General features: G+C 40.3%; 1 protein-coding gene across 5 annotated transcripts in view; it reads right to left on the reverse strand.

Moving 5' to 3' along the window:
* dlgap1b (discs, large (Drosophila) homolog-associated protein 1b) overlaps positions 1 to 24,052 on the reverse strand; it is an 89,908-nt gene that overhangs the window by 62,677 nt on the left and 3,179 nt on the right. The window contains exon 1 of one of the 5 annotated variants that reach the window (XM_069159510.1): positions 13,065 to 13,137. The exons of the other annotated variants lie outside the window; for them this stretch is intronic. The gene's annotated coding sequence lies outside the window, so the exon portion shown is untranslated. Of the gene's footprint in view, positions 1 to 13,064; positions 13,138 to 24,052 lie in introns of those variants that run through there. 5 annotated transcript variants of the gene reach the window in all.

Here is a 24,052-nt window from a genome sequence, read left to right on the forward strand (position 1 = left end):
TTCCAACCCAGTCAGCTGTATGCATGCAGCGGTGTCCCTCAAAATCCTCCAGGGCCATGCTGGCACATAATGGAAGAAAGAATGCATGGATATCGAGTCAGATGTGAAGTTGTAGAATCTCATCTATCAGCAGAAAAACATACACTAATCCGATTCAAAACGCACCCAAATCTCTGTGTGATTAAAATAATTCCAGATTTTGAATAAATCACGGGTGATTAAACTAACCACGATACCCATGTGAGGCCACCGTCTCCGTCTTATGTTTTTTTTTTTCCTGCTCCTCAGAAAACATTGGAAATGTTTTAAGACCTGTGGGTCAGACAGAAATGTGTGTTTTAACATTGTAATCCAGTGAGACATATGTAGGTTAAACCTTCTGCACCGCTAAGGAAAAGTAAAATGAGAATCGTGGCTGTGTTTGCAGACGCGTTTGTTTGTCTGTGAGTGTGCGGTGATATGGGTTTTCTGCGGGATTTTAAAAGGGCACTGAGGCTGTGTACAGTATTTGCAATTGAAATGCTGGGCGAGATTCAGAAGCAAAGGAGGGGGTTGACGGCACCCCACCTGGCTGGTTAGACTTCCAAAGGGCACACTTAATGAATTCACAGCGCTTTAATGCAAGAACCACACACTGATGACAGGTACTCATTTATTAAGACGCAGGTGTTTGTGTGTCTGGATGTGTGTTTCGACGTAGACGCGCGGTATGAGTACAAGTAGTCTTACGATGGAGAAACACAATAAGAAGTTTTCAATGATTCCTGACTATTAAATCAAGCTAAACACAACTGATGCTTTAGTTGTGTGCCTTCTGAGATACAAGCTTATTAATTATGAAAGTATTATTTCTGACAATCTCTCCTCACAGGAAAAAGGGAGGTGACATTAATTTCATGATGCAACTGAAGGCTATTTATTGTCACACTGTATGTGACATAGTACATCTCTTTTTTTTCTCTAATGAATAAACAGCAGAAAATGGCCTTAAATCATCAGATGTTTTACATTCACATCGAAACACACCAATATTTTACCAAACTTCGATGCAGTACAGTATTTATACAAGAGCTTTTGGATTTGGTATTTTTCACTTTGAAGACTCCCCATTAAAATAAGCACATTTGAAAAAGTAGGTTTGCAGAACTCTTCCCTTTCCAGTTTTTTATTCTAAAGAGAGATCATGTTGAATGTGTGACTGTAAAACCCTCTGAGACAAACTTAGAAAGACAGAGAGAGAGATAGAGAGAAAGAGAGAGAAAGAAAAAAGACAGAAAGAAACAAAGAAAGGTTACTTGACTTAAAAATATAGGAATATGAATATACTGTAAAGACTACTAGATTTAAGAGGATCTCAAGAAGCAAATGTCTGAAATTTCCACCGACACATTAAAACCTTTCCCACCCCTCTCATCTTTCAATTGATCACCAATAATTTCTCATCCCGAGAGAAACACAGGTCGCAAGACTTAAAAGTAAGCGAAACAGCTTTCAGGAGTTTTGCTGATATTGACAGAACTAAGCCTCATAATCGAGTCCCTTCAGTGTTTGCATGATATAGCTAACCTTTGCAGAGAGCAGGAGAAGCACACTGAAGGTACAGGATGAGATGTGATACCTTCTGTCATGGTCCCTCTACGCACATGCGTCTTCCTGTCTTCATTGTCACTTTACATTAGAGCAGAATATGTGTTATCCTAAAATACATATGAACCGCAGCCAAAGTAATCAGACGTGAGCAGCAAACTTGGCACCGAGAGTAAGAGCCTGTAGTGTGAATGTAGTGGAAGAATAAAGGAGACATATGGTGCATTAGGTCTTGACTGTGAACGTTACGCAGCCTGAAAGTGAAATGAATACCAATGTGCTATCTACAGAATCATATTAAGAATCACAAGAATGTATAGTCCTCCACCATACAGTCTGACTCAGGGGATGCTGATGGATGAGATAAGACCTTCTTTTGCTTTCTGTGTGCTGTCACTCTCCCTTCACATGTGTGTTGGCATTTTCACTCTTAACCAAAAATGCCACGCAGAAAGGCCAATGGGAGGCGAGCACTGGTGTGAGTGTGAGTGTGAACGGGTGAAGAAGAGGCAGACATTGTTGCTTTGTAGACCGCTAAGGTAAAAAGGTGTTACATAAGTACAGAGTATTTACCATTTAAACTAGCTCACAGGGTATCAAATATATAAATGATGAATCATATCGTATACCAATTCCCTTCTGTCAGCTTTGTGATCTTTCAGCATTTCCCTTTGTCAGTTTTGATTGAATTAAAAAAATTTAAACAAGACACTTTTTTTTTAATCTAACTTGTCAAAAGCTGTGTGTTCAGTTAGGCCTTCCGTCTCTGTGAGACAGGTCTGGCAGTGTGAGATTTCCCACCAAGAAATGCACATCTGTGGCGTATCAGAGACCCCATAATCAAATCCAGTCATGTCCGTGAGTAGATGACACATCCTTGGTTTAATCATATTATGAAAGCTCAACCACACTAACCTGAACATCCTGGCACCAAAATATTGAATATTCACACATATCAATTCCACAGAAGATAGAATATACTCTAATGAATTTAACTCTATGGGGACGCTCGCCGTCAAGGTCTGAGGTTTGATGGGCAGAAGCAGACAGGCTGTTGTTAAAGAACTCTTGTTGCAGCTGCGGTCCATTTCCACTCCTGTCCGCCTCTCCATTCATAACCGTCTCCCTTATCTTCTCCCCTTCCAACCATATTGTTCCCCCAACCTTATTTGTGATCTTTTTTTTTGTTTTTGTTTCACTCTCTTCCACTCTTTTGTTCTCTCTCATGCATAATCGGTGTTCTTTCCTGTCCTCACTTTATTTCCCCTGGAGACAATCTCTCTCCATTTTTCCCTGGCTCCTTCTCTCACTCCATCGCTCTCCACTGCTCAGTCAGAATAACAGCAGTGATCTATCAGAAAATTTTCTGTAACCAGAGGGCAATTTTCTGGACCTGGCAAGAGATTCAGTCTTTTTTGTGATATTGTAACAAGACACTGGTGTAATAATAACACCAAGAAATCTGATTAACACAGAAGAATGTGTGCGCTGCAGCAGCAGAGGCAGCAATAGTAAAGCAGCAAAAGCCTGGGCCAGTGATTTCATGCAAATTCAGAAGGGTTTGCCATGGGCTGTAAATGATTGACATGAGCTGAGGGGAAGGGTGCATGCAAATAGGGGTTCAAGAGAGGGGTGTGCTCAGTGATTAAGTGGAAACACAAGCTCGGGACTCCAATCAGGCCAAATCAATTTGAACTAATCCTGTGCCAATTAAGAAGCTGTGGTTCAACGCTCAGGACCTAATTCAATTTCTTTCTGAGTTCTTGCTGTGAACGAATTGATTGAAAGTCGTGGACACAAGCCAGATGAGTGAAATCACACAGTTATGAGGTTTTTTTTTTCCGTTGAACACAGCTCTCGGTATTCAGGATTGTGTGTCAGACTTTAAGTGTTATATCTGACCCATAGTTCAATTCTCTACAGGTTTTGAAGAGACGATAAGTGGGATCCAGCGGGGAAATTGGAAGGGTGAAGGGTGAAGGGTGGCAGTGTGATGATACGTCCTCACCCTGATTATGCTCCTATTGTCAATTTTCCTTTCACAGATCTTCCTGTGATAGCCTCTCCCTTTTCTTAATTTAAGCCTTTAGAAGTGTATATAAATGTGTTTTTCGGCTTTTCTGTCACGTGCACACCACTACCAATGAAAAAACTGAAAAAACACAATATTCGCGATGTGGAGCACGAGCACAAAGCTCAGGGTGGATGTTTTGCTGAGAGCAAGCGACATAGGGGGAGGAGGAGGGGAGACAGAGATGGTGAGTGTGATAGCATAACTTTCCAGAATATTGAGAAAATCTCTAACTATTTGGGGTGGATAAACGTAGCTGCTGGCACTGTTAGATGAGAGGTTGGATATCACAATGTAGGCGTCACAGTGCTGGATCTAGGAGCAACTCCTGAATGTTTAAACAGTTCATTGTAAAAGGAAAATGTCAGTTTACTCTGACAATATTCAAATTGGGGAAGTTTCCCAGTGAGGAAGAGTCGTCAATCAATCGTACAGCCTTTTTGAAACGATCTGTATCTCAAGCTCATGCATTTGCTGGCTTGCCAGACCACGAAGAGCAAAGTGAAAATGAATTCTGGGATGCCTGGAATAACATATCAAACAACAAATGATGCTTCATTGCCAAAAGCTGTTTATTTAATTGTGTCAAAGTGTTCTATGCTGCGCTATGTTTTTTTTTTCTTTACCCCCCCCAAACTTAAATTGAGAGAGAGGGGTTATTTGCAAAACACTAAATCCTTTGAATTCACAAAACTGCTTGCATAACCGCAACATCCTCTCGAGAAGCATATTTCACAGATATTTTCTTGACAAGAAATTTTGAAACTTATGTAACGCAACGTTTTAGCTGTTTTGAATAAATTAACAGGAGATTTGTGGGTATAGGATGAAACCCATGTGGCTGATAGGAGGAGAAACAGAGCGGCAAACAGACATGTTTCACACAAACCTGCAGGAAGCAGATATCCCATTACTGAGCCAGTAAGCGTGCTAAGCTCTAGCTACAGTGTAGGGCAGCATAACACACACTGTTAAACCCCCATATGGAGTGGAGAGGGGATGGGGGGGGGGATAACCCTCGTGTCATCCCGCGACGCGTAAAGTGGGACTGAATAAGCATCTACACTGTCGCTTGGAGGAGTTACAGCTGAGAGACAGATGCATCGTACAGCTCGGAGAACCAACAAAGGAATAAACAGCTTAGGTGAAACAGACTAAACACAAGGTCTGTGTAGGAATTTAGAGGAGAGATGTAGTCCAGATTCTGAGAAAGCCAGACTTCTGTAATCTTTTACAAAACGGAAAGAAAACATGACAAATGAGAGAGAATAATAATGGGTGATTTTCAAAGCCGGGGGAATACAACATGCAAGCAAGCACTGCATTGTCTAGTCTGTCACAGAAAGAGAGCTACTGAAATTCTTAGAAAATAGCTGCAATTTCTTTGGCTCAAATACTCGGTGGCATGTAATCACATTTCTGAGACAGCTTCCCTGACTGGCTGGCTGAAAACAGTGTAATAATAAAGCAGAACATGCCCTTCTGGTGCACACTCACTGTTTCTCAAGGATCCTTTGGTTTTGAAGTGCGTGTTTCCCTTCAACACACAGAAGTAACCTTTACAAATCAAACATAATCAAATCATCTGCTAAAAGAATAACAGTAGCTATAAAACCGACACAAGCATCTTGTGTTTATGACACTATCATAAATACATAACCACTATAAAACACACAGGCCCAAAAAAGATGACTGCAACTAACTTTTTTCTGGCATATATATATATGACAATTCATTCTTTCTCGAACAATACGGTGAGGCAATATTTATGCTATTTATTATTTCAGAGCATTGGTTTTAGTTACTGATGGCCTTCTGCAACAATTGTCTTAATAACTCACTAAAATAACAAACCGACAGGCAATCTATGATTATCAATTTACTATATTTACGACATCAATCTTACAATGACAGACTATAGATAACCTGTCTAACATTTGACCTCAATAACAATTCAACTTAACGTCTGTTGAATACTAGATGTGATGTAATATTTGCAGTACCTCAAGATGTACAAAAACCACATGTTTTTAATGTTTTCAGTTGTACGGTTATGATGGTTAAAACTGGGAAACAATGTATCTGTGTAATTAGATTAAGTTGCATTTGCTCCTTTTCACAGCAGGCGTTGTTGTGGTAGAAAAAAACACAGGTGAAGCAAATTTGGTCAACAACAGCTGATTCAGCGTTCTCCTAAGTGACCAATAATAACAAAGCTTCACACTAAAATGAACAATTATTGAATAATGGGATATCTGAACATAACCAATGATTGTGCCTGACCGAAAAAAAGGTTTCAAAGTGCACAGTGCACCACCGTCAATTAAGCAGATTAATAAAACATTAAGATTTGCTCTCTCACTGCGATAAACTGCCATAGTTACGCAACATTGTTTGCATAATTTTGCACTATTCTGCACACATCCTTGTACAGTAGCTCATTTGGCTTCAGGCACCGTGTTCATGCTCCTGCTCCACATTACTCAGATAACTCTTACATTTCATTCAACTCACTTGAACCTTAATGTTATTCTGCCCCAATGCACCACTGGACTGTCGCCATCCCAGCTGCAGCTGCACTATCTACTGTGCAGTACTTGCTTGAACACACATACTGAGTCAATATAAACTGGAAAAAATGTTTTCTACTAATCCTTGTACTGGATGATGAATGATGACGACAATCGGTTTAATGTTTAAAAGGAATAATTCCACATTTTGGCAAATACTCTTATTCCCTTAGGGAGTTACTGAGTTTGGTGAGAGCATTAATAACACTCGTGTATCAGAGTTAATTTATAGAGGTAGGGGGCAGTTAGCTTAGGTTAAAAGATTGGACAAAAAGGAGGTCTAGCTCGACCGGTACTGGTTATTAATGATAGTCACAGAATTATATTATATAAGATCATTTTCCCAAAATAAAAATAACTTTCAATGTTTGAAAACAGCTGCTGAAACAGTTGAAGTCCCCACAGCCACTTCAGTTTATATGCCGTATGTATTATTAAAGATTTAAAGAAAAAAAAAAAAACAGCCTGTAATGGTTTCTTTGTTGTTTTTCACTTTGGGGGTCAATTTACAGCCCTCAAGGGTTGGTTTTATGGTGTGTCTCTGTATCAAATCCACCTACTTCTGTATTTAATTCATACAGTCCAGGGTTGTGATAATTCCAACAGACTGAAGAAGACATGGGAAGTACATGTGCAATTCTGTAACTCTCTTTTAGTGATTTATTTTTTCAGCACAACCCCCTGACAAAAAAAATACACAAATGTACTATTATCTATAGTGATGCACACATGCTTATCCACACATTTATTTTACGTGTACAATCTGATCACGAGAAGATATGCGATCAGCAACAAACTTTAACTTTACATCATTGTTTGGTGTCTCCGTAAGTATTTTTGTCGAGCATTTCAGGCGCCTTCAGATGCTTCACATGAGCAATAAATGTCGCCAATGTCGAGGTACCCTTGAAGAGCACATCCTAGTTTCTAAACGTGCAGACGAGACAGCAGTTCTTGAAATAATATTCTAAGAGAAAGAGGTTTGTCCAATTTCAAGTTCCTATTACAGCACTTTCCGCCCCCAGAGATTTGCAAATGCCGCCGCTTTTCTTCAAGATTCAGATACATCAGAACATCAGAATTTTGATTATAACAGTGGATGGATAAGGATGGCGTTACTGACTGTAAAACATTAAACCTAAAAAATAAGAACAATAAAAGAGACCAAAAGTTAACTGACCATGAACAGGACCAAAATATCTGATTCTTGTGTTTCATCATTGCAGACCTTGATAAATAAGACCAATCATTTTTGAAAACTCCTGAATCTTTCTTGCATACAGCAATCAAACCAGATAAATAAAAGTCATCGTTCACACAAACATGAGCCAAGAAAGCACATAAACAGCCACATTGGTGTGCTCAACACTCATCCATCTATCTCGCAGACACGAGCTAGCTCTCAAAGGCAATCCCATAAGTGTAAACCAGTGTGTACACACTACATGCTATCTCCCGTTCACTTCTTACCTCGTTTCTAATAGTTCACAGCAGCCTGTCAGTTACACAATTAACGCAGCGTGGCATCACACTTGCATAAGAAGAGGGTCTATTGAAAACTCAAGAGCTCATCAGGCTCGGGATTCCTGTGTATGAGGCCTCTATGACACTCACATATTTATGTGATATGAGAATTATATTTCTATGAGAAAATAAATCACATTATTTTATAAGAATATCACACAGTATGCGAGTGCTTGCATCCATGAATGCAAAACAGATGCCTACACTATGTGTGCGTTGGTGAATACAGATGTGCATAGGATGTGACTGCAAAGAAGGATTATGAACATTACATCACACACACCATACGTATTTTTATTTTTTTGCACAGATTTTGTGCTGATCTGATGAACTATCCAAATCCAGTGCAGCATCCCACATGCAGCGGCTGGTTCTGCTCACGGTAACCGTGTGTCCCCTCTGTGTTGTCCTACATACTGGTGAGAGAAGCGCTCCTTGATCTCTACCTCAGCTAATCTGAAGTGAAGGTAGTCAGGCTATCAGTGGGGAATTTAAAGGGATTACACATGCTGAACAAAATGAGGCTTAGACTGTATACTACACAACCTGGTGCGTGCACGCGTACGGCGAACACACACAATACCTACATGTAACTGTAATGGTGTCCGTGGAGGGCGAGGTTCGTGTCTCTGTCTCTCTGTCAGGTGCAATACCGAATGTTGACTTTCACTCCTGCTCAAACAAATGTCAAGAATTATTGCTTTTCTTTGTTTTGAAATTTTTGTAAATAAGTCAATAAGGTAATAAGTAAACTGAATGTTTGGGGTTTTGGACTGTTAATTTGACAAAACAAGACATGATGACAGCTAGGCTCTAATTAATCAGTACTGAAAATAATTGTAAATTGGAGCAATAGTAGTATAGACTGTACTATATGGGCCTTAGGTGAGTTTTTATATATTGTAAACATGATGTGATTGATTGCAGTTAAATTTGTATGGCTCAATATCCAATTCTTCTATACTATGCTCTTTGCACATGCCCACCTGTGCCAGAGTACCTTGGAGAGTCAAGATGGGTCGAGTGCAGGTTATAGTTGGAAGCAGGTGCAGCAGTTATATCATTGGACATTGGATTGTAACAAAATGACCCACAGTAAGTGTCATCACCCGAGGAGACTCCGGCGCTGTGGGGCACGAGGCCACGAGGACTCGAATGACCTTCTCACAACATCCGAGCCTTGTTGGCATGTTAAGTGGTTGTATATGCCAAATCGCCTGCATCCAGCATCATAAATAAACATGGACATACAGTGACAGGAGCATGTGGACAGGATTACTATAAACACTGGCTCAGTGCACATTCCTGCCAGAACACAGATCCACACAGACACTTACGTAAACAAATTAAACATGCACATGAATGTGAATCAAATTAGGCAAAAATAACAAAATGAAATATACAGACTGTGACTTTCAACAATTCATTCTTTCAAATAGAAACAAGAAAGCAGATGAACATTAAACTGAACTGTTCACTGACTGGCTGTAGCCCACACCAATGCCATTCTGTGAATTAGGGACACACAGAATGAGAAAACTGCTGTGTAAGGCGGAATATAAGATGGAAGATCACCTTTTATCCAGATCAAACACAGACACCGTCAGCTGTAACGTTTGAGATAATCGAGCCATATATTAAGTCCCAAATCCTAAAAGCCTTAGAACTGATCTACCCGTGAGAGAAATGGCTAACACTACATCAAACAGATATAATTCTACTATAATAACAGTGATTTAAGGATGTAAAAGAAGAGTACAAAGAGGTAACTAATTGTAAAAAAATAAAAAAATAAAAAATTATATAAAGATTTTTTTTGCCTGAAGTGTAAAACGTCTCCCACTCTTTTCTGTACTCACACACAGCAGTCAGTTAATCATTGTTATTGACATTTGCTGTGGGGCAATCAGAGGATGTTGACGCATCGCTACGGTGTGGTCGAGTTTGTTTTGGGCCTGTGTATAAATCAATAGACACACATTGATCCTTAGATATCCTATTACTCTAGCTGTATTGCTGCAGGCAGACTTTTCACAGGTTATTTAAAAAATATTAGATGTGGTAAATTTTTTACATGAGAGTACGGTGACTGTGCATGTTTACTTTATTAATCATTTACAGATAGTGTCTTTATTTGGTGGGTAAATATTGGACTACTTTTGCCTATCATGGGTATAAATTGATGAAAATCACAATTCACGTTTGGCAGAGAGCAAAAGCTTAATTAGAGATATAAATGCCTTGTGTGATTTTAACAGGATTTCTTCTAAGAATTTATTGTGTGGCTTGAGACCAAATTCAACGTTTTTTTCATCAGACTGGGAAATGATGATGTCTGAAATTGTCTGGCATTTGGAAACATGGGAGATTCCAAAAGTAGTGCTAACATTTAAAGGGCGGGCACAATCAAAATGTATTGAATGACTAAGTTTCGGCCTGGAGGAAACCCTCCATTTATCACAGTTGAGTGTGAGCGTGATAAGTTAATTGCAGCATTTACCAAACTCAACTGTATGCTAACAGTGCTTCATAAAGTGCTGAAAAATAATCATTTTCCATTTTTATTATCTTTTAATACATACATTTTGCTCAATTTACCTGCTCAACATGAATGACAAATGACTAAATGGTGCACATGGAACACAACCACTTTGTTTTAATTTAGAAGACTGCATAAATTACAAGGACACGAGGAATAAGGACTCGCATGTCAGGACATTTTGTTTGTTGCAAACTACATATAAAGACAAAAAACAAATAGCACCTAATGAGCTAGAGAATTGCATCTATTAGGTGACACCCCTTCAATACAACAACGGGGGCGCGCGCGCACACACACACACACACACACACACACACACACACACACACTGCTCTTTTCCCCATACCTCCCCTCCTACACATCAAATTATTATGACAGTGACTGCTCATCCCTCCGGCTGCCTTCTCGTCAAAGATGGCCCAGATTCCATCAGATTATACAAATGACATCATCAAGTGTGTTTGTCTGTTTTTGTGCATGCATTGCCGTATTTTGTCAGCACAATATGTATTGCTTTGTGCATGTGCATTTGTGTGTATGTGCATTTTAAAGCTCTCAAAAAGTTATAATATTATAAAAGCAAGATAAAAAGAAAAGAAAAAAAGTGTTTATGATGGTTCAGCAGGGGTGATTTCCAGAGTTTCATCACACCAAAAAAAAAAAATGCACAGTGGCTTTAGAGACACGGCTTGCGTGGCAGGAAGAACATCTGTTGTTCTGCAGGCCGCTGAACTTCAACCGCCTTATATTGATCCCCAGTGGAAAGACTGATGCAGAGGGGAGTTGGCACTTTGACACGCAAAGAATAATCCCACTGTGCAGCAGCACACAGAGGTATCGTGACTGCGTTTGGCTTCAGCAATACTGTGGTACCCCCCCCCCCCCCCCCCCCCCACTGTGGCCATTCACGTATGATGGCAAACAATATTTGATCAGGATTTATGGTCGCAGCCATATACACACGGAAAGCTTGTATAGGATACAGTAGAGTCAGGAAACAGGAAAACAGGAAAAGGAGAAAAGTTCATAAAGTCTATGTGAAATCAGACATATTTGACGTCCACAACTGTGTCAACATAATTTGATTAATATATTCTTAAAGTCTTTGTATTTTTTTTTTTTTAAATGAATAAAAAAGGGATTTTGTATCCGAAAAGCTACTTTGTCCCCAGGGCTCTGAGAGAGCAGTTTATATATATATACATGCGTGTTTGATTGACAGCTCAACTTGGGTTGAGTCTACTATGGAGAATAGAGATCACATCATTTAGCTTCAAAACTAAAAAAAGACGTGAGCACGTGTGCATCAGAACTGGACCAAAGAGAAATGGAAGAAGGTAGCCTGAACTGAGGATTTTCTTTCATGTCATGTGAACGGCCGGGTGTGTGTGCATCATTTCCCCGGGGAAGAGATGGCAGCACGATGCACTATGGAAAGAAGCCAAGCTGGGAAAGGCAGTGTGATGTTCTGGGCAATGTCCTAACGTGACTTGGTGTTACAACCAACTTAAACATTGTTGCAAACGGTATTCCCTGATGGCAGTGGCCCCTTTAAGCACATTGCAAAAACTATTCAGGAATGTTTTGATGATCGTGACAAAGACTTGGCCTCCAGAATCTTAATCCGATCGAGCATCGGTGGGATGTGCTGGAAAAAACGAGTCTGATCCATATATATTTAAAGGATCTGCTGCTAAAATGATAAAACCCTTGCCTCGATAGTTCAGAGCTGTTTTGGCGGCACGAGGGGGACCTACACAAGATGAATTTGATGTTGTGACTGACCTGTGTGAACTGTAGACAGGGGGGAGCTGTTTTCAAAACAAAAACTATAAAAACCTTCCATATGGCTTGAAAAATTCTATAGATTGCATTTGTTTTTATTTCAAAACATTTGATCTAATCTGTCATATAAACACGATGATCCACCACTGAAAACACTCCATAAAATGAATGATAATTATGGCCCGTAAAGACCGTGAGAAAAGTGTTTGTTGGCAAAGTGGCGTCGAGAAGATCTTTTCTCCGTTGGTTTATTGGAGCCTGAGAAAATGCCCGAGCTTGTCACAGCTATCCAAAGCTATTGGCTAGTGATGACCCTGACTAAGCCATTTTCTGCTGCCTGTGCACTAGTCTCTCTCCCTCTCCTCTCTCTCTCTCTCTCTCTCTCTCTCTCTCTCTCTCTCTCTCTGCCAGAACCGCCAAGGAGATTTGGGTGTCTTCACAAATGCCAGTATTTCATGCTTTCGACACGCAGGCTTTCACTGTCTGTCTGCCTGGCAGCAGAGAAAGAATTTAAGGAGGAAAAAAAAAAAAAAAAACAGCATCCTCTTCTCGACAACTTGCTAATTATGGTACAAAGGCTTCCTTGCCGTTCATAATGCATTGGATACATCTCATTCCAAAAAAGTACAATGCCATTAATTGATTTGCTTTCTGATCTCAGATTAGTGAGTAAATAGGTGTCTGTCTGTATTTTCCACCCCTTCTTCTTTTTGATGCGGCAAAGACGAACCCCAAGACAAGAATTTCTGAGAAGGAGACCAGAACTTTTGAAAGTATTATACAAGCCAGAGCCATCTTATCCCAACTATAAAGTTCAATGAAATGCCTGTCTGAATGGAGTCAGGGAAGTAAGTGAGATGGAAATGAATATTCAAGTACGGTGGGGATGAAACAACTTGAAGATGTGTTCCCAGATCCTCTCGACACTGTCAGGTGGGTGAACGGTTTGATCTGTCTCTTCTATGCAATATCAGAAGGTACCTACCGTACACAGGAGCTGAACATCACAAAGAACACAACCAGGCAGCCTTACGAGACAAATGTGTTGCGGAAACACTGCCAACAAAGATACACAAGAGGTTTGAATAAGACAAACATCCTTTCATGTTGAGGGTTATGAAACTATAATTGTTGGGGATGAATATTCCAAGCTGATGCTGCAAGCAAAACTACTGAAAACACTGATTTTAGAATGAGAAAATAATCTGTTGTTTTACACAAATAAAGTAAACTACCTCTTCTTTAAATTGTGTAGGGTGTTCAAGTCAGCTATGAAAATAAGCAGATGACAGGTAATGCTAAATTAAGCTTAGTTCCTTTTACAGGCTGTGAACTTGTGTTTGCTGAGCTTGGTCACAGAAACTTGGTCCTTAGATCTTTGCTGCACTCCAAGGTTCATTAATCTATAAACGCATATTCACTTTTGAATGTTTGCGAAAGTGTGTGTGTGTGGGGGGGAAACAGATGGAGTGTAGCAATAAAGATAAAGGAGCATTGTGATATGCAGGAGCATGAGTCGCTGTCCGTGGTGCTGAAGTTGTCCCTTCAAGCTGCACTAGCTTGCTCTCAATCAGGCACATTCATTCATCTCTCTCTTTATCTCTCTGTCACACACACACACACACACACACACACACACACACACACACACACACACACACACACTCACACACACACACACACACACACACACACACACACACACACACACACACACACACTCACCATCACTTAGTTTTAGCCAAAAAACATATTTTGATCTCCCCTACAAATCTGCTGTCCTGAATTTCATCCAAAACCACTTTTATTATGTATATCTAGATTATCTATACTAAAAATGGCATGTCCCTGAAAAGGCTCAGCGAGAATAGAGGCGTAGCTGGTGACCTGAAAAAGTGACAACCAATAACAGGACGAGAAGCCAGCTAATTCCACAGCAGCCCCATCACCCAGCCCACAGGGCCAGACTGATGCCCGACCTCCAGCTGTCTGTCCATTTTGTGCTCAATTAGCAAAGAACCCTCCCTGTCGCAAATGCGCAACGATCTCAGCGCCTGTGACCTTTATCTTCCCCACTAATCAAATTACTAATAAATCTAGACCCTAAATTTCTCTGTCACAACAGAGTGGATGTGGGCATCAAGAGAAGAGACACGCGAGGATCAAGGTGACATCAGTGGAAGGGTCCTCTGTATCTCTCCTGGCTCTTGCAAAATTCATTATCAATCAGTTGCCAGGACAATTTAAGCTTGTAAAGAGTCACATAGGAATTAAAAAAGAAAGATAAAAAAAAAAAAAAGCTACAGCAGCAAAAGTGCAGGTTTTACATTTTGAAGTTAGAATTAATACTTAAAGAAAAGTCAACTTTGGAGTAAGAAGACGGTGCCAAAGAAGGTCAGCAAGAACAATGTACAGTATTGACTTACATTTTCCTAATTCATCAAACCGTATTCCATTTTTTCTGTCTGCATTTAGTATATATCTACTTTTCAACATTCACCGATTTGTTGATTTTGACCCGGGTGCCCCGGCAAAGAAAACAAAAAACTGGACGTGACCAATTTTGCCTTTCCTTCTGTGGGTGTGAAATGACTAACAGTGAGCAAGTGTGCGTGATGCATCAGCCCCAAAGTTGTTCAGAACTTACTTACTGTGGACTGTTATGTACTTCGAGCCATTTCGAAATGTGTTTCATAAAAATAAATGAAAGGAAGGGGCCTCTTTTGAGTACAGAAAAATAAGTCCTTATACCTCTGACCGTATGAAAAAAAAAAATGTAATCTGGGAGCAATCTAGATGATTGGCCATAAACGGTGTTCTGTCCTTCAGCATCCATCTCTGCTGCTTATTAGATTGAATTTAGAAGGTCTTTCCCTCTCATCTTCTATCCATCTCACACTTCCTTCCATGCCTGCCACTTTGGCATTGGTCGTGTTTTGGCATGGTACCACCATTTCAGCCCCTCCTCCTCCTTCTCCGCCACCACTCTCCCCCTTTTTTCTCCCTTACAGCCAACACGCAACATGACGATTTATGGCTGAACTTAAAAACACCACACAAAGAGTTATGTTTATTCCACACCTCTTCTGTGACATGTTTTACACACTTTGGGTCTCGTGTGAAATCCTGAAAACAAATGTTGGTAACAGTCAATTTTTGTTGGCTTCTATAATGGATTTAATTTGACAAATGATTGTCTGTATAAACCATGAGATAATCCAGGAATTAATGCAAACATGACATTTGGTTTAATTCAATTTCAGTTATTGTTTAGGGAGCCTTCAATCTGGATAAACGGAATAAAAGGTAGACGATACAAACCACCACAGATTGTAGAAAATAATAAAAGAAAGATTTGTTATGGATTATATTTTTAAAACACAACACAAAATTTTGTCTATGCCACATAAACCCTGACAATACCGTACCTAGACAGAAAACAGCTACTAACGAATTATTTTCCCAACTATAAACAACGTTGGAATCATGTTGCTGTCAAACCTTCCTCATAAATCACACAGGAACGAAACCAATACTGCCATTAATTTCAAGGCCCTGCGATCATCAACATCACCAAACTGAAAACAACATTTGGTTCCTCTTTCACTTGTTTTCTGTGCAAAAAAACAACCCTGAGCACTTGCACCAAGCATTCACTCATTCACACACTCACACATACAGTCACCATCTGTCACGCTGTAACCTCCCCAAGCTCCCTTTCCCTCGCCGCCCTGCTGGGACACATGCTCACTAATGATTCCATAACTTTGTTACCACCTCATTATGGCAGTTAGTAAGTGCCCGAGCTAGATTTACCACTTTCTAATGGACCGGCAGCGCGGACTCATCAGCTTGACAGTCGCATTGATTCACCGCACCATGACGAACATACCAGTGAGACTGCGTGGTAGCAATGCTGACCTCCACCTGCTCTCGAGCTACTGCCGTCATTATGTCCATCTGCCTCGTCGCCCTTCTACGTCTGATAATATTGCAGTAATAGTTATGACTCAACATTGAACTGAAATATGTTTAAATAAAACATTTCTGCATAAAATGGAAGGTTGTCGTGTACAGCAGCTTTCTGAGTTGAACAGGCTCCAATCAGTACTGGCTGACTGATGTGTTTACACATACACAAACACCTTTATAGTTTCATACCGCCTGGGAAAAAAAAATATCATAGCAAAGTGACTTGCCAGGGAACAAAAACAAAAGCAAAAGCCAGGATACCAAAGGGAGGAGAGAATTTGCGCCAAACTGGCTTCACAGCAGAACACTCGCAGATGATACAGCATGAGTCGCCCTGCGCTCTTATTACATAAAAAAAAAAATTGCATTGTCTTTATACAGTTTAAGGAGCTTACCGGCAGACCTGTGAACACACTCTACCATCATTTCAGAAGAGGATAGATTTTCCTATTGCCAAAGGGTTTCCTTTGAATGCAGCCAGAAACATTTCAGTATCTGCAGCTGCTCTGCATGTTTATTTCAACCCACTGGGAAACCTCTAAGCGGGAGCATCATCCAAAAAAAAAAGAGCTCAGTAAGGACTGGGGCACAACATTAAGCTCGTAGAGATGGAGACCCAATTAGATTAGAGAGGGACAGAGTCAGTCTATTGAAGTGGAGCAGAAGGGGTTCACCAGCCTGATGACCTTTAGGTTGACAGATGACCAGTTGATCTTTGGAGCAGATAATCCCTGGAAAAGATGGTTTTACAGACTGAACAATGGTTTCACCCCACTCACACTCTCTCACTCTCTCTCACACTCTTTCTCTCTCTCTCTCACTCTCACACACACACACACACACAAGCAGGCAACACTGGCACTGCACATACAGTACTATTTGTTTGGATAATTGTTTTTTCCTAAATTAATTTCTTTATTATGTTTGAGGGAATTCATGGATTTGCATGTGTGCTGCACACAGGAGCCATAATCATTAACAAAGGTCTTGGTCACGGTGCAGATACTACATAATGTAACATTTTAGTAATTAGAAAGGGGCCAAGGATGATGAATTAACACTGCATAATTTACACATTTCAAATAATACATGTACCTCCAAAGGAAGGTCTTTGAAATTAAGGATAATGGTGATGCATTACGGTCCTTTTAACATGAAGTCATGGGCTTTTGTGTGCCTCCTCCGTACAACACTTTAGCCATCTCCTGCTTGTTCTCGCGCTCGCGTTGCCTCCTCATTCATTGGCCCTTGTGCCTGATTTAGCCAGCGCCTTGGGCCTGCAGCAACTGGCGGTGGTATAGAGGGCCATGTAAATGTCACCGTCTCAGAGGCTGTGCTCTGCGGAGCGAGAAATGAAATCTGGCAGAGTTTTAGGGCCCTGCCTTTCCTCACATGGGCATTCCACAGTACATGGGTCCTATATAAAACTCCAACGCATGTTATGATTACATCTAGACCCCCCGCCTCTTTACTTTATCAATTGCTCAACTCAGAGACGTGTTGCAGTGGGAAGTGGGAATACATATTTTCCCAACATGATTGCAGTTATTGGATCAAAAACAGATTATTATTGTTGTCATGTGAAAGTTATCTTTGCTAATCCAAACTAATCCTATGGATCATGCAACCATATCAAGATTAGTGAGTGTTGTATCACTGTAATGTACACACGTAACGAGACAAATACACTTCATATCTTAGCAGTGAGGGACATACTGTATGTAAGCGTCATATCGAACCTCTCAAATATCAGTCATATGCTTTTAAAAGTATACTGGCTGAAAATCGCTCCCAATAGGAGGAGGTAGAAGAGCTGCAAGCCCTGTAAAATGGCTCAGAAGGACGATGAGTAGTTCAACATTTCACTGCAGGAGAAGTTCCCTGTAGGGTTTCCTCCACTGGGAAGACTGGCAGTATGCTTGAGGGTCTCTCTCTCAATTAAAATCAAGAACACTAAGGGGCTTTCAGCCTGCACTGACGCCATTTTGGATCCAAAACAACTGTGTCAAACCTCCCTACACAGTCAGCACTGCCTCACATCATCTCTCGCAGGCTTTTATAGTCAAAGATGGGATCAAAGTAAGCCCATGTACTGTGCATGTAAGGCTCGGAAATAAAGGGAAAAGAAACATTCAGCGGCTCGTACATCAGAAATCCTGTGTGACATTCAGGACACACAGGCGATTCTTCTAGCTGGAGCTGTCAGCGTTTAGATGAGCGCAATAAAAAAAAAACATATTCGGCTCTATTGAAAAGTGATGATATCAATTAAAGGCTGTCATCACAAAATATCTACCCTTTAAAATACCCATTGTTGAAATTAGCCTCCACTGCTTATCACCTCTATTCATCTTTCCGCCAGGCACTTAAAGTCAGGCACTTGCGGACATTTACAAATAGGCTCCTCTATTCCATTTAGAGCTGTACCTTTTACAGCTTATCTTGTGTAACGGGCTCTTAAATAAATCTCCTTGCTTTAAATACACAAGAGCTTTGCTCATGAAGGCTTTTCTCAATGTTGGGTCACATGACAGTCTGGACCTCCCACGGGGACCGACAGGCATGTCACATGACACCCTAATGCCAACCGCTGTGTATTCTATTCAGGGAGGTGAGGTTGTTTAAATCTATTATATTCAAGACTTCAATACATAAGGGGTTAAATGATTTCAGTAAAACAATATTATTAACAGACAGTAAAGTTCTTCATCATCATAAAAGCTGACGGAACATAAAACTGAGCCCTGTGGAACAGTAATGCGTGTCAGGTTTGCGGAGCCAGACTTGCCTACACGCTTTCAAATGAAAGAATCTAACTACGATCACACTCTCTCGCTGCGTGACAGTGCGCAGCAACACAGAAAGCAGTCAGTGCTGGTGAGATCTTCGTCATGCCCCTGATTCATCGTCATCCTCCTTCTCCTGTCACAGCTAGTGAGAGGTGGCCAGGCCAGCTGCTACAGGGCACTGCAGAAAGCTGCAGCATGGAGGGAGGCTGGCAGGTCAAGAGAAGCCCCCTGACTGCTCCCCCAAGCCAATCCTCACAACACTGACACTGGGAGGAACAACAGTGAGTGTGGGGAGGGGGGGAAGGAGGAAATCCTTGATGGAAACTGGAGTAAATTAAATAAAGTGGACTTTTCTTTAAAAGTTTGAATCTTGAAGATTTTCTTCTGATCAAACTCAAATTACTGATGATATTTATGCTCAGGATTCTTCATATGGAGTATGCATAAAGTGTGCATAAAGTGTAATCCAGTTTTAATAACCCCACTCTTTATTGATGACTCTTATAGCCATATTGGACCTTTATTAAGTGAAAGCAAACTGATTGTATTTTATTGCTGCTGCTGCTGCATATTAAAAGCAATCAACTAGCAAAACATGTGGTGGCTTTTATTGTGAAGCAATATCAGCAAACACAATTTATTAGTCACAGAGGTCAATGCTGTCCATGACAGTTCAGCAAAAAATGCATCTAATAAACGAGACATAATGATTTTCAGTATTTTTCTGACTGATGTCCATTTGAGACAGTAAATGAACAAGCTGAATGAGCAACTGTGACAGCAACAAATTTAACAATTTAATTTAAAAAAAAATTATTTTCTTTCCTGGAAAAACTTACAAAAGAAAGAAAAGACAAAAATGCTGGTAATCTATGAAGAAAAATCCACTTAGAATTAAAAAGCAATATTTTCCATTGAAGAAACAGTATTCAGCAAGTAGTATTATTATTTTTTGATTTATATAACCATGATGTTTTGCTCCCCATAATAACTTCTCTAACATCTGTCAGTCCAACTACATGCATCTCTGCAGCTCCTCAGTGGCTTATCTCATATAAATTCTCCGTGCAGCAACAGTTAAAGGAGTACTTTAGTGATGAAGTACTGGAGTGATGGGGTACTTTAGTGATGGAGTGCTGCACTTCCATGAAGCTGACTGGTGAATTGTCAAAATCACAGCATAATCTTACAATAGTGGGTTCAAGTGACTCAAATGTGTGACACAAGCATTCAGTTTTTTTCAAAAGCAGGTCAAAAATCATGCCCTGCTGTTGACAAAATATTTGCCTGTCTTGTTATTTAAAATCATTTTTCTGTTATGTCAAAATGTCTCAAACTGAAATAATAAAAGCATCTGGTTTGGATTGCAAAATCCCTCATCACTGTCAGCGAACGGTGCAAATGTCACATTAATTTGTTCCTGCAGGATGTGACACCTGGAGGTTAAATAGGTTGACATGACACTGATTGTGGCCACACTGATCATCCCATCGAGGCGAATACGGTTTGATGAGGATGACTGCCATGAAAATATCATTCCAAATGAAATAAATTCAACCCGACGCCGCAGGAATGGGACACACGTTAAAAACACCTTTTTAAAATGTGGAGATGATAACAGGAGCTATTAGGCTGTCTAGACAATTTTCTGATGGCAAAAGTCATGAGTGTCTATTTGTTCATTACCAGACAATCCATGCTATGACCTGTTTTCTTCTGGTATTGTTTGGACACAAAAATGGCCTATTATTTGTTGGAAAACTGGCAAAATATGAATTCAGCTTCAAGCAGGCTGTGTGCTTGTGACTATTATATGTGAAAATGAAAGAACTACTCAGGATAACCTTCCACTGTTTCACTGAAATCGCAAACTTTAGTGCTTCATGTCAAACAAAAGGATCTGGTCAGAATCTTCTCAAAAGATGAATCAATCAATACCCTCCTCTTATCACAGTCAGTTTAGAAGACACACTATCGAGACCTTCCTAAAGCCACAGCATGCATGTAAGAGACCCTGGTTTTGTTGTGTGCAGCAACGCTGCTGCTAGAGTTCCAGATTTTATGTTGTTTGTTATAGAGGGAAACCCCATTTAGAAATACCCATGATGTTTGTACAAACACGAGCATATTGCCATTTCTGTAGCATTATTGCTCTATAATACATATGTGCCTTTCATATATGCCAGTAAAATGTTGTTTCATAAAGAGCTATTTCAACAACAAACATAACCCAATCCCAAGCAGACACAATGAGGGGTTTCACTCAGCTGCAAAGGGATTTTAACAGCCAAAGAATATGAAATATTAAGTGAGAAAAGTGAACATGTTTGCACCTTTTATGACTGCTATTTGACTGTGAATGAAATGTGATAATCTTGCTATGGTTAGAAATAGAAATGGGGGAACTTTACAACATTTTGTATGGAAATGAAGTCCGATTATCCTGGGGCGACGTTTTGGATGTTCCGGGTGGATTGTTTGGTTCATCAATTCATTTGACTCCTGATTTATATTTACTGTGGAAGAAATGTAATTGAACAAATATTTCAAAGTGTACATGTTCAGTTGTTAAGTTGAGCATTGATTTCAGCTTCCATTGGTATTTGAATATAGGAAAATAGCAGGTCTAGGTAAATGTAATGGTAAAAACACAATTTGTATACGTTATGACATGGAAATGTGGAACATGGGATATATCCATCGGTTCCTTATTTTGCTTGGATTTTAAAATTGGACCAATCAGACCGACACCTTACATACTGATAGACAGCATAACAATAATTATCAATTCTTTTGGCCAGCTGTTTCTTTTGTTTCCTACGGAGCCCAGGAGTGTCAGTAGAGAGAAAAAAACATGTAAATCGTGCACACAAATTACTAAATCAAGGCCACGAGATGCTAAATCTTGGCCGTGAGATACTAAGTCTAGGCAAGGCTAAAAACAAGGCTAATAACAGCTGTGTTAACTACGGACAGCTGTAATGCAAGGGATGCGAAGGATTATTGTTAGCAAAAGGCAATAACGATGATATTGAGAGTTTGTGGTGGATTAATTGACACTTGAAGCAGGTGCAGCACACTTTATACTAATAGGAGAAAGCCTGTTGTGCTGTGCTGTCTCTCTACATAAACTTATCTCATCCGCACGGATTGATTAAAACGTGCAGATTAATTGATTAAAAACGTGCGAACAAAATGCTATTTCATGCAATCGATTTTGTAATTCGTGGTCTTGATTTAGTATTTTGTGTGCACAATTAAAAAATGCGTCTCTCTATGGCCACTCACAGCCTCAGTAGTTTCCTACCCGTTTGCCATTGATTCTACATTTTGAAATTAAGTACCAGAGAGATAGAGATGAATAACAATCAGTCACAATCTTATGCAAATTTAATGAAGAAAAAGGAAACCAGCGAGCTGAAAATTGAAACCACTGAATTTGAGGATTTTTTTCTTTAAAAAAATGACTTCTCAGAATAGTCGTGGCCTAATTTTCTATTGATCAGCAGACGGCTAATCGGCTAATTGTCGCAGCACGAAAGCAAGCGTACATATTTTTACACAACAATCAGATAACAGGCTGATCAACCATGTAAATGACCCTCAAGTGCCTTCTATTGCATGCGCATATGTGCTTTTTTGCATGTGGAGCCTGAGCCTCTGTGGTGGAGAGACGTTTCTACTTATTAGATTGCAAGGAATTTGATACCGAAGCAAGCCACAAATGAGCTTCTCACAGCCACATTGTTACTGGCATCAGTTCTGCAAGTGACCATACACTCCACAATACTTCATTAAAATCCCGCAGATAGAGTTATCTCTGGGATGACTTTTTCCCAGAGAAGGAATTTGTGTGTACATTTCTCCACGCAGCCCCTCGCCATCAATGGAGACTATCAAAATCCACCACTATCAGTAAGACTGTTTAAATTGCAGCTGGGCTGCAAACGGAGACTTTTTGCTCAGAATAGGAACGTTAATGGGATGTGTGCGCCATCACCCCCCCCCCCCCCCCACCTCCCCTCCACACACACACACACACACACACACACACACACACACACACACACACACACACACACACGCACGCACGCACGCACGCACGCACGCACAAACAGACAAGTTCAGTAATACTTGAAAATTGCTTGGCATTCAGCAGCTGATTCCAGCACTAAAAGGGATGTGCATCTGTACTGAGAGAGCCAGGGAGAGTTTGTATAGGCAGTCCTCCCCAGTGTCTAGCCGACGGCCTCCCTGGTGGATTATGTTACCCAACAATGGCAGTGGCCTTTCACAGTTGGAGCATGCTGCAATAGCTCAAAGGCATACAAACATGTCTCTTCCCCTTTCCCTTCGTTATCCCACCAGAATCAACATTGTCTACAGTATGTCTTTATATCAACAAAAGAGTGTCCTAGTTTCTGGTGCAAGGAAAATAGAAAAGCAGGCTATCACACTAAAGAGTGTGCATCATGGTATCACACATGAACTGCATGTGTGAGATGACAAAAAAGGGTGAAACTTCAGTGGTTAGCATCTCCCCAATAACAAAAACACATACCAAGACAGTCGTGTCCACACAGACGCCTTGTCAGGATTGTTGGCTGATAATGATGTGATAAGACATACTGCACACCACTTTGTGTTTATATTGTGTACAGAGATACACACTATCAGCACGGAAAGACGGAGAGAGAGACAGCCCGAGGCAGAGACCACAGTATGACCTGCAGGCATGAGAGGGCATGAAGGGAAGATGGTAAACAATGCTCTTCATCAGACATTCAATAGCTGTGACATAAAAGCTGCTGCGCACACAGAAATCGCTCAGCAGAGTACAGTATATCCAGCAAAGTGACATCATCCGTACGTGTAATGTACTTGGCTTCATGCTTCAGTTGCCGCCTGATATCAGGGTAGTGACTTTGACCCACAAATTAATTATATTTTTCAGCTGAGTGAGTATCTCAGATAAATGAACACATTAAGGCAGTTGTTGACATCCAAGAGTACAGATTAAAAAAAAAATAAAAAAATGTTATATCAGGCATGTTTTCAAGAATAAATCCTAGGGATCAGAAAATGTTTTTTTGCTTTTTTTCTCAGCCTAAAACTTCCTAAAAGGCAGATAATCTTAGAAGAGCGGCATTAATGCAGTTATTGGAGCACTGAGTTGATGTTCAACAGCAATCTGCCGGGATACACTGAGGCC

Source organism: Embiotoca jacksoni, unplaced genomic scaffold (genome assembly GCF_022577435.1).
Source record: "Embiotoca jacksoni isolate LCO1_2020_lvr unplaced genomic scaffold, fEmbJac1.0.p SCAF_25, whole genome shotgun sequence".
Taxonomy (NCBI): domain Eukaryota; kingdom Metazoa; phylum Chordata; class Actinopteri; family Embiotocidae; genus Embiotoca; species Embiotoca jacksoni.